Here is a 12,500-nt window from a genome sequence, read left to right on the forward strand (position 1 = left end):
GTATATAGAAGGAATAGAGCGATTGGCCGTCCGGCATAGATTGTGAAGAGAAGTGAGTGTCAAATGTTAGACCTATCAGCTTTTATAATAAGTGGCTACGTGACAGAATGTAGAACGAAAAGTATTCACTAATTAGAAATTAATTCGAGGGAAGGCTATAAAAGGAAAGACGATCTAATATTAGAAGGTAAAGTTTATCTAAACCTACCGAAATATAACTGGAGTGAGATGAATTCAGTTCTTAATAAAATAAAATTTAATAAGATAATTGTGAACAACCTTTACTGTGACACCCCCACCCACGTTTAAAATATACTCTTTAACCATTATGGGAAAGATAGATTTTACAAACGGAAGTAAATTTACTATCATGATACTCTAGCATTAATCCATTGTTATGATTTGTGCTACAATTAAATTATTTATTAACTAGACATGGAAATGTTTATATTAACGTAGGTATATGAATGGGTGACAATAACAATGAAAGATTGTGATTACAAATCATTGTGATGAACAACATGATGGCAATGTGATTACAAATCATTGTGATAAACAATAGTGATAGCAATGAAGCATGATTTAAGTCGATGATATGAAGGTAATTTACTGAATGAAATGAATGAAAATGTAAATGGAATATTGACATTTCAATTATTAATCATAAATGAGTGAAAATTCATAACAATAATAGTAAAGAGAAGATTTCCCAAATCATGAATGGGTATGGTATATATATCCAAACAATACTCAATGTTACATTAAGTTGGGTCATCATGTTTACAAATAAAATTATCGAAATTGTGCGTTCTGATTTGGCATAATTCTCGAGGTAACTAACAGTATGCATGAGAGGTTAAGTTATACCCTTCTCACGTCATTACACTAATCGAGAAAGTAGGTCGGCGTGAATATTTTCACAGCCTGGTATGTGAGAGATACTGAAAGTGTAATTTTGCAAAAATAGACTCCACCTAAGCACTCTACTATTATTCATTTTGTTATTTCTTATGTACGTGAGTGGTTTATGGTCCGTTTCGACCACAAACTCTTTTAGCAGTAGATATCTGCTGAATGTCTTTAAAGCAAAGACGATGGCCAGTCCTTCACGCTCTATTACAGAGTATCGTGATTCTCTGTCCAATAATTTTCTGCTTGCATATAAGCAAGGCATTAGAGTTCCCTCATGCTCCTGTAATAGTACACCTGCGATGCCCTTATCAGACGCGTCAGTTCTTACGACAAATTCTTTTGACATGTCGGGTAATTTAAGAATTGGTTCTGAACAGAGTAATGCCTTTAAATGGTTAAAGCTATTCTGACACGCTTCTGTCCAAACAATTTTGTTCGGTGACCCATTCTTTGTCAGATTTGTTAGCGGTGTCGCGATGTGCGCGAAGTTGTAAATGTATTTCCTGTAAAAATTTAGGAGCCCAAGTACTTTGCGTACTTCTTTTTTTGTCTTAGGTGGTTGCAATTGTGCGATTTTTGTTTGTTTTTCTGTCTCGGGTGTCTGTGTCCCATGACCAACGGTATGATTGATCCTGCATTTGAAGCTTCGATATTAGTAAACATAGGTTGCGACACTGTGTCTCTATCAAAATACTTTTTTAGCATATTTGCATGGAATGTCTTTGTTGTGTTGTTAATTTTAATCTCGTAATTAACATTAGATTTTACTGCTGTTATTTTGAATGGTCCTTTCCATGTAGCTAAAAGTTTACTCGAGTCATCGGGTAAGAGTATTAATACTTTGTCACCAATCTCAAATTTTCTTGATTTGCTTTTGCGATCAGAGTATTCCTTGTATTTCTCTGCTTTTTTAGTGACGGATTCCTGTGCTAGCTTACACGTGTCCTCTATTCTGTCTTTCAGGTTTCTTACATATTCGTAAGCAAACATAATTTCGTTATTGTCCTCCTCATTCCCTTTACAAATGTCGGCTACTATATTTATCGGGCCGCGAGGTGATCGTCCATACATCAACTCAAATGGGGAGTAGCCTGTAGATTCTTGGGGTATTTCTCTATATGCAAATAGGATTGCTGGTAAGTATCTGTCCCAATCATCTGGTTTTTCTGCTGACACTTTTCTTAACATATTCTTTAGAGTGCCATTAAATCTTTCACAAAGACCATTTGCTTGGGGGTGGTAGGGAGTTGTGAATGAGTGTTGGATTCCCATGAGTTTCATGGTTTCATGCATCATATGTGATGTAAATTGGGGTCCATTGTCCGACAGTATCTCATTTGGTATGCCTATTCTAGTAAAAATTGTCATCAATGCTTCAGCTATGTGATCCGATGTAGTTGATTTCAATGCTATCGCTTCTGGCCACCTGGTTGCGTAATCGACTAGTGTTAGTATGTGTGTATGGTTTCTATCTGATTTTGTTAAAGGGCCTATAATGTCAATTGCAACTTTTGAAAAACTTTTTCAATAACTGGGGTTGTCTCTAATGGCAATCTCGGTATTCTGCCTTTTGCGACTCTTCTTTGGCATGTGTCACACGATTTCACATATTCTTGGACGTCTTTAGTAATTCCAGGCCATGTGAAATTCTCGGATATTCTCTTCAATGTGGAAGAGCTCCCAAGATGTCCAGAAGTTATTGAATCGTGCGCTATTCCAAGGATTTTGTTTCTGTAAATACTCGGCGTGACCAGTTGTTTAGCTATTTTGTTTCTTTTCCTATGTAACCTGAACAGAATATCTTTTTCAATGATGTATTCAACTTTTGATTTCGTCCCTTTGTTTGCGATATTGAAATATGATGTTAAAGTCGGGTCCTTTTTCTGTTCTTCAATGAACGTGTTCCTGTCAAATTGTTGTGGTTCAAGAGAAATAGTCATTGGCTTCTCTGTTGTCTTAGTCATCTTTCTTGTTTCTGCTAGACAAGCTGTTTCTTGGGTTAATGACCATTCTTTTAATCTGTTGGGTTGTCTTTAAGACCTTTTATATTGCCAACAATAACATCAGCGACGGGGTTGGGAAGTATACAGCATTCCACTATTCCTGTATAGTATGGGGTTTCTATGTACACATTAGCTGTTTCAAAGGTTTCGACTGTGCCACTGAATGTGATGCATTGTACCGTTTTTCCAGTTTTGTCTTCGTCATTGATCAAAGATGCTTTTATTCCTACTGTACTGCATCCTGTGTCTCTCAATATTTTGCAATCAGTTCCATTAGCTTTGCCTTCACAAAAAAATAGCGATCCTGATTTGTGAGTTTGTGTTAAAAGTGACATACCTTTCACGCAATACACATTTATATTTTCTCCTGACATTACTCGTGTCTGATTGTTTACACTTGTTTGGAGTGATGCATTTGCAGTTTCTTTTGGATATCCCACGATTTTGTAACATTTGTCTGCTGTGTGGCCTTTCATTCCACAATATTGACATTTAATTATAGGTTTGTTGGTTTTCTTATACTCAGTATTATTGTCAGTGCTATTTCTTGTTTTGTTTTGATAGGGTCGGCTATGGTCTCTATTGAACTGTTTGTTCCATGGTTTGTTACTATGGTCATCTTGTTTCACTTGCGTGTTCCGAGTGATTGATCGGCTCGTTCTATTTGAGTACTGAACTTTAGGTGTACCTGGACTCTGAGCAGCGGCAGCGTAGTATGGTTCCTTCAATGTTCTGCTAAGGGGTGTCAATGGATGTGCGCTGTTAAAGTTTTCTGCGTAGATTTTTAATTTGTCCAAGTTTTCTGGCTTTCTCTCTTTAAAGAATGCGACTAAATCTGGGTTGCAAGCTTGATAGATTCGATTCTTCAGCGTGAGATAGTAAAGGCCTGCAAAGTCGTCTTGTTTTACGTTTGCCAACTCAAGCCACCGATTTAGAAATTGAGTAATTCGGTTCACGAATGTATTAAAGTCTTCTCCACTTTCCGGTTTTGCAGTGTGAAACCTTTCCTGGTAACCATCTTCCGTTAATCTAAATCTTTTTAGTAGAGCGTCTTTAATTTTTCCATAGTCATCTGCATCTTCAGTTGTTAAGGTATAGAAAACTTTTAGCGGTTCTCCAGATAAGCAGTTAATCAAGGCTGTGGCCCATTTTTTCTTTCTGGCCAACGATAACCTTTAGCCTGAACTTCGAATCGGTGTAAGAAGGATTCTAGGCAGTCTGAGCGTTCATCGTATGTTGGCATGCGTGGAAGTTTCACGAAAAATTCATCACTATTATTATGTTTTCTTTCATGACCGGTTTTTGTTTTTTCAATTTCCAGCATCATTTGGGTCCTTTTGGTTTCTTCTTCTGCTAAAGCTATTTGTCTTTTTAGTTCCCTTTCTTGGACTCTTTCTTCTCGTTCTTCTCTACGTATTCTTTCTTCATGTTCTTTTTCTTCTCTACGAATTCTTTCTTCATTTTCTTCTCTACGAATTCTTTCTTCATGTTCTTTTTCTTCTTTTACTTTCTCTTCGCACCATGAAAATTTCTTTCCTGGGGTATTTCTAAGTCCTTTGCGAGACTTAAGTATCTTTTATATGCTTCCATGTTGCAATAAATTAGTTACGATATTTTATATATATTATATTGACAGGATACTGTTACTGACTGTTTTATTTATTTACACTTACTGGAATGAACTGTTCTATTTTTAGAAATCTCTCTCTCTTATTTCAACTTATTATGTATGTTGAATTTGATGCCTTTTATCGTTATATCTTATAAAGCAATGTGTCAATACAATGCGTAGTTATTATGACTTGAGTCAATAACAATGTGTCAATCGCGTGTACTCTAAACTATGTTACTACGAAAAATGTATCACCAATGTGTGTGACTCGTCGTTAGTTTGTGTACAATTATTCGCAATGACGCTAATATACTAGAGTGTGATAACAATAATAGGATGCCAAAATAATCCCAAGTTATCTATCACTAAATATAACACGACGGCTAGTAGACTCCTTTTATTATTATTTAGTTTTTTAAAGACTCACTTTTCAGAACATAATATATAAGTGGTTTTCGGTAACAGTAATATGCCAAAAATGCATTTAAAACAAATCACTATGCAAAACAAATCACGATGTCTATAGTTACTATGTGATGCCCAACTCATGTAAAAGAGAATAATGAAGGATATATTTACCAACTCAATTCGTGGCTGGGACCTCTCTCTTGTTCAATGGTTGTTCAACAATTGTAATTAGGCATTGAAGAGTGTTTAACAGTGATGTCTGAAATACAAAACAATAAAATATCGTAAGATTTACAATAGTTACAAAATGTGTTCACAATACTGAGTGAATGGATGATAGGTGAATGAATCGTTATGGAATGTAAACATATTGAAAACAATTCATGAATGAGGCAAACAACAAAATGAAATGAGTGATATAATAACAAAGTGGACAAGGAATGAATGAATGAATGAAAAACTGAGTGAATAGATGAATGAATGAATGGATAATGTATGAATGAAAGAATGAAGGGAGGAATAAATGTATGAATGATTGGATAAATGAGTGAATAAACGAATGAATGGATGAATGAATGAATGAATAAATAAATGAATGAACAATGAATGAATGAATAATTTATAAATGAATAAATGAATGAAGGAATGAATCAATAAAATGCTATTCAATTTGAATGAAAGAATGAATGGATAAATTGCTATTCCATTTAAATGAAGAAATGAAAAAGAAAAAAAAATTAATCCTGTAAATAGGGAGTTCAATTAAAATATGATCAAGTGGGGCAATTAAGAGTTTTACAATTTAAACTTTAAAGTTAGATGAAATAGATATAAGTAACTAAATAAATTCAATTCTTTATATGTGTCCCCTCCAAAATGTCATGGTCTCAAGTGAGTAAAGAGCTACTCGACTATGCATAAAGATATATGTAGAATGAGGCCCCAGAATTTACTAGTTACTATAAATGAAAAACAATTAACGATTTGTTTACAATGAAATAATAATAATGATGAAATTTAATTAAAAGAGATAAACAGTGATCGTGGCAGTTACAAATAGAGATATGAATATTTTACGTAACTTATGATAATATGTCAGGTTCGTAAGTTTACGTTTCCAGGCAGTTGATGGGCTTGGATGATCTATTCCTCTGATAACAGGATCGGACTCGTAAAATTCCACTTCCAGGCAATTGGTAATGGGTTAATATGTAATCCTTTGACAGCGGGCTCGGGTTTGATCCTTGAAGATTATACAATCAAAGTTAAAAGCTCCGGCGTCTTAATGGTGTAGATATAATATCTACAAAGTCCCAAAAGATAAAAATCTTACAGTATATAGAAGGAATAGAGCGACTGGCCGTCCGGCATAGATTGTGAAGAGAAGTGAGTGTCAAATGTTAGACCTATCAGCTTTTATAATAAGTGGCTACGTGACAGAATGTAGAACGAAAAGTATTCACTAATTAGAAATTAATTCGAGGGAAGGCTATAAAAGGAAAGACGATCTAATATTAGAAGGTAAAGTTTATCTAAGCCTACCGAAATATAACTGGAGTGAGATGAATTCAGTTCTTCATAAAATAAAATTTAATAAGATAATTGTGAACAACCTTTACTGTGACACTATCTCCGCCATTCTTCAATGCAAAATCAGGGTATGTTTAAGTAAATAGATGGATAGATAAATAGATATATAAATAAATAAATAAATAAATAAATAAATAAATAAATAAATAAGCATATGGCGTGAAGTACAACAAATTATATTCTAATATAATTACCCTACTATATAGGGAATGAGATTAGCGGAAGAGTAGCGTCCCTTGATTGGACGTCGTCACCTTACAGAGAGAACGTCAAAATGGTTTTGCGCATGCGTCTCTCTCGTCCTCGCTTTCGGTGAAGTGTCTCATAGTCTCATGCCGCACAACCAACATGGCGTTCTCTCTCTAATAACTTTTCCGCTCGTGACTTCCAATCAAGGGACGCTACTTTCCGCTAATCTCATTCCCTATTTCCTCTTCGTCACTTTTACTATCTCCACCATTCGTAGAATTACGAATTTTTGGCTCCGGTTGCAGAGCCTCCAATTCTACGAATGTTTCGTAGTAGGTATTAGGCAGGTCTGCTGACCTATCCGACAAAATACCGGAAAACGGACGGTAAGTAAAAAGAGTTAAATGCCTTCCCAAGGGATACAATGCCAACGTCACAGAGTTATGGCCGCGTTTACTCATCAATTGACCGATCTAAAAAAAAAAAAAAAGACATGGCGCATGTAAGGCGATATTATAATTTTTTTTCGGATGGAGACAACTCTGTTAGTGGCCATGTACTCGTTTTACACCTGAGTACGGTGAGAGAATGTGAGTAAAGAGCCTTTTCCAAGGATCCAACTATGCGCCGAGCGAGGCTCGAACCCATGACCTTCCGATCCGAAAGCGAGTGTCATACCACAAGATCACATAGCCGCACATTTACTTGTTAATAAGACTCTATATGGTCTTGGAATCTACACCCGTTCCCTTTCTGTTTTGTATTTTGTTTTTAAGGGTTTTACGGCGCTTGCAACACATTAAGGTCATATCAGCGCCAGGAAAAAGAAGAAAATTGGATAGTGAGAAGATTCTAGATGTGCACTTAAATGAACTTGAGGAAACAGTAAGACAAAGGGGAATGGTACAAATAGGGAACATTTGTAGATTCCAAGAGCACACAATCAATGTACTTAGTTTGAGATCACCAAATGTCTCACCGAGACCCAGCACATGATCCCACTAAGAGGTATACACTCAAATGCTTACATTATACATTCAAAATAACAAATATAACAATACATAACAGAGAGATGATTTACAAGGAACAAAAAATCATCTCCAAAAAACAATAACTATGCATTTGACTATTTCCCTCCCAGCCTATCATTAGGCCAGGGCCAGGACAAAACCAAGAAATCTCATCCCAAGACAAAGACAGAAAGCAAATTAGAAAACAGATATATGGGGATCGAAGACACAGTTAGTGCCACCCTGCCCACTATGGGAGGCCAGGAACCCCATTCAAGTTCCCTTTTTGAACCAAAAGGTTTCATCAGTCGTGACGTCACTTCCTTCGTAACGACGCATAGTAACTTATTAACTGGTTCTAAACTATCGGAACAATGGCGGACGCCCTTATGAAATACTTCTCCGACGAGCATAACAGTATAACCAGAGGAGAAAAACATAAATCTGAGCATGTTTTGACTTTTATACATTCTGATCACAGGACATGTGAACATGTTCTAGCCAGCATGAAGAATGAAAAGTACCGATTTTCTTTGTTTAGAACCAAGCTGCTCGTTGCTGGGCGGACGTGACATCAGACTATTGAATCCTATTCCCCTTTGTCATACTTTTTCTTGGCTGCTTTGATTGTACGTAAATCTAGAATATTTTGACTATTCCATTTCTCCTTTTTTTTTTTTATTGGCGCTGATATGACCTAAATGTGTTCGCAAGCGCCGTAAAACCCTTATAAACAAAACAAAGCAAAAAACAAAACAAAACAAAAAAAAAAACAACAAAAAACAAAAAAAAAAAACAAAACAAAACAAGGCAACATTATCCCGATTAGGCGAACTCCACTGTGACAATGAGTAACTGACAGCATTATCTATTATCATCATTATTATTATCTATCGCGTTAGTAGTAGACACGGGTAATGACAGTAGGAGTAAAATAGTGTTATTAATGTCATAATAATATAGTGGTAGTTATAGCGGTAGTTACTTTCCCCTTGTCACGTGGTTAATGAACAAAAAGGGGGGTATGGAGGCATCGCATCTTTCGTCGTATCAGTTCCGAGGTCATGATAATAATAATAATAATAATAATAATAATAATAATAATAATAATATTAATAATAATAATAATAATAATAATAATAATAATAATACGATTTACAGCAAAATCTCCTTATTGGTGCTGTGCGTTTAGTTAAAGAACTCACAACTTCCACCGTCGGATAAAAAGTACCAACACACATAAGAATGTGCAACCTTAAACGTTTATAATGTAGTTAATTAATGCTTTGCGTTAAGCCAAGATACTCACAACATCTGCCAGCCGGATATAACGCACCAACACACGAAACTATGTGTGACATTAAACATCTATAGATAGTATGCGCTTGGCAAAGAAGCTCACAACATTGCCATCCGGAAGTATAACGTACCAACACAAAACTATGTGTAACCATGAACTTTTATAGTCTGGTCCATACAGTTTAGTGAGAAGTACTGATAAACGTGGATGGCAAAAAACAATCACAAAGACCTAAGTGGCGTAATCTTCGTTCTATCTATAGATAGTATGCAGATGACGTCACTCAGGCCTTTGTTATTGTTTTTGCCATCCGCGTTTGTGAGTTGTTCTCACTAAACTGTATTAATCAGACTATAAAAGTTCATGGTTACACAGAGTTTGTGTGTTGGTCCGTTATACTTCCGGATGGCAATGTTGTGAACTCCTTGGCCAAGCACATTCTATCTATATAGTTCGAATTTTACATCACTCTCGTCTTTGTTATTGTTTTTTTTTTTTTTTTTTTTTTTGCCAATCGCGTTTATGAGTAATTCTCACTAAACTGTATTAACCTGATTATAAACGTTCAAGGTTACACACAGTTTCGTGTGTTGGTCCGTTATACTTCCGGATGGCAATGTTGTGAACTTCTTAGCCAAGCGCATACTATCTATAATCTGGTAGATAGAGTTTAATGACAAGTTGACATAAAAATGGGTGACTCAAAACAATAACAAAGAGTTGAGTGAAATCAATTTCGTTCCTTCCATTCAATTTAGTGAGAACTACTCATAAAAAAAGGCTGGCTGAAAGCAATAACAAAGAGACGAGTGGCGTCAATTTCGTTCCTTCTATACTCTTACAATCACATTTGTAACATGCCGTGGCGTTTTATAGATAGAATGCGCTTGGCCAAGGAGTTCACAACATTGCCATCCGGAAGTATAACGGACCAACACACAAACTCTGTGTAACCATGAACTTTTATAGTCTGGTTAATACAGTTTAGTGAGAACAACTCACAAACGCGGATGGCAAAAACAATAACAAGATAGCCTAACAACAGGTTTGAAAAATAACAACTCATGGTCGCCTTAAGCTAATGTCCCATTCAGACTTAACTCACTGAACCCTAACAACGACTATATCCGTAGTTCACCCGGGTCACTTTTACCCCATCCCTTTTAATTACATTTTCTGAGACAGATTATAAGCGTATTTCAAGGCTAATGTTTTTCATTTTTAAAGTCATTGGTAGATCTAGTTGAATAAAACTATATATGCACATGTTCATTATTAATACATTTTTTTTCCAATTTTGAAAGTAGCAAAAAATCTCTAGGATTGAGTGGGTTAAGCTCGTTCTACAGTAACGTGACACTGGTGCGTTCTCCTTAATTTCTTAATTCGATGGGTAATATGTTGAAGGGACCCAAATAATAACGAACAAAAAGGAGGTATATGGAGGCAGGCACGTCTTTCGTTGTATCAGTTCAGTCGTCATGATTTACGTTTTCCCGAGCAAATATAACAACTATCCAAAACAAACTTAACATTGCAAGACTAATTTTTTTAAAAAATTGAGCTATTTTTAAAATTAGCGCAATGTCCACTAAACTTGCTCAAAGCGCTTTACAAAGGGTCCTGGCCAGCAGTATCATTTAACTTTTAGGACGGGACATGACACCCCTGTTAGGAGATATTACATTTATTTTCGGAAAGAGACACCGCTGTTAACGGCCAGGTACTCGTTTTACACCTGTGAGAAAATGTGAATAAAGAGTCTTCTCCAAGGACTCAACTACGCGCCGAGCGAGGCTCGAACCCAGGACCTTCCGATCCGAAGGCGAGTGTCTTACCACAAGACCACATAGCCGCACACATTACAGCCAGGGGCGGTTGGTCACATTGTATTTAAGGCGGCACAAATCCGAAATACAGAATCAAATTTTATTGGTCTAGTTAATTTAACTAAATTTGACCTACTTTGTATGTGTGTGTGTGTGTGTGTGTGTGTGTGTGTGTGTGTGTGTGTGTGGAGAGGGGGGTATTGCAATTGTTTGTCTTTATGTGTGCATATGTTTGCATATGTGCGTATATTTGTGTGTGCATGTATGTGTGTGTGTGTGTGTGTTAGAATATTAATGAGACATACTCACAAAAGAGCATCAATTATCTTGTACAAAACGTGTCTGTTAACTTTCACCTGTTCATTATAACGACTCACAGACGCAGCATGTCCTGTTTCCAACTGATTTCTTATATCTACAACGTTGAAAAGTTTATATTTTACAGCATCTGTGACATGGCTATTTGATTCAGAATGTTTCTTCAGTGCCTGAGAGATGTGCGCAATATCACTGAATCCTCCTGTTGTCCGTTTTAGCTTACATCACCAAAAATCAAGCAATAAAAACAATGAAGCGTTTTACGGCTTTCACTTACACTGGCAGTAAGCCATTCAACAGTTTAAAAATAATCATTAAATCGGCGCTGACTCCCCGGAGTGTTAGAAACTAAGTTAAAATTCACTGGTTTGTGTGGACCTAAATCTTTCACCACTATTTTCTCTTGAGGGGATAAGTGTCGAAATTGATTTTCAATTTAAAAATCAACATGATTCATGATTGATTACAAATTACAGAAATAACTTTTTAAAATAAAATGATTCAAGAAATCTTTCCAAAGATAAAAACAGGTAGGTTTCATAAACAATGACAACAGCGATAAGACATTTTCTCTGAATACTAACGGTATGACACACAACTTTAGAATAATTGAATTTAAAAATCCACATTAAATTCCAAACGCAAAGTACTTGTTAACTTCACACACAATCAGCGACATCTTTATAATTATACTATTATTAGACAATGCACACAATCGAGGCGACCAAAAGAGATGCACACAATACAAGTTGAGTAGGGATCGTTGGGAGTGTGCGGGGATGAAGGACTCCGTGGGGTCAGGGATTTTTATTTATAGTACCTTGGGGCTCTTCTCGGTGCATACTTTGTTTAATGTTCTTTTTGATACTTAATATATATTTAAGCAAAACCAACAATGATAAAATATATATTTATTGCCATTCTCTTCATCCGTATATCTTAGTGAAGCAAAGCCTCTTCTTTCAGTGATAAAACTGATAGAATTTATCCCAAGTAGGACCTCAGGGCGTGCATCGCTAGATTGGCCGTCATGGCCTAATTATTTAAGCAGTGAAAGACAATAGTTAGTCGGGGGGGGGGGGGGGAGGGTGGAGGGAGATTGGGGAGTGGTAACACTAACTTTCTTCAAGGTACAACAGAGTATAGGATAAGGACAGGACGGCCAAACGAAGACTGGCTCATATAAACAACAAAAAACGCCCCCACCACACCACACCCTCCGCTCATTGTCACCCCGCGCAGGCAACGGGGGAAAGATGAAACGTGCCGATTTGACGCCACCTTCGCGGAGCGACGCACGAGTCATCAAATATTATATTCAAAACAAAA

General features: G+C 36.3%; 1 protein-coding gene across 1 annotated transcript in view; it reads left to right on the top strand.

The window, feature by feature from the left end:
• LOC144960846 (atrial natriuretic peptide receptor 1-like) overlaps positions 1–12,500 on the top strand; it is a 169,566-nt gene that overhangs the window by 13,708 nt on the left and 143,358 nt on the right. The gene's annotated exons all lie outside the window — the stretch shown is intronic.

Source organism: Berghia stephanieae, chromosome 15 (assembly GCF_034508935.2).
Source record: "Berghia stephanieae isolate SIO BIC M18660-M18661 chromosome 15, UCSD_Bste_1.3, whole genome shotgun sequence".
NCBI classification, from domain to species: domain Eukaryota; kingdom Metazoa; phylum Mollusca; class Gastropoda; order Nudibranchia; family Aeolidiidae; genus Berghia; species Berghia stephanieae.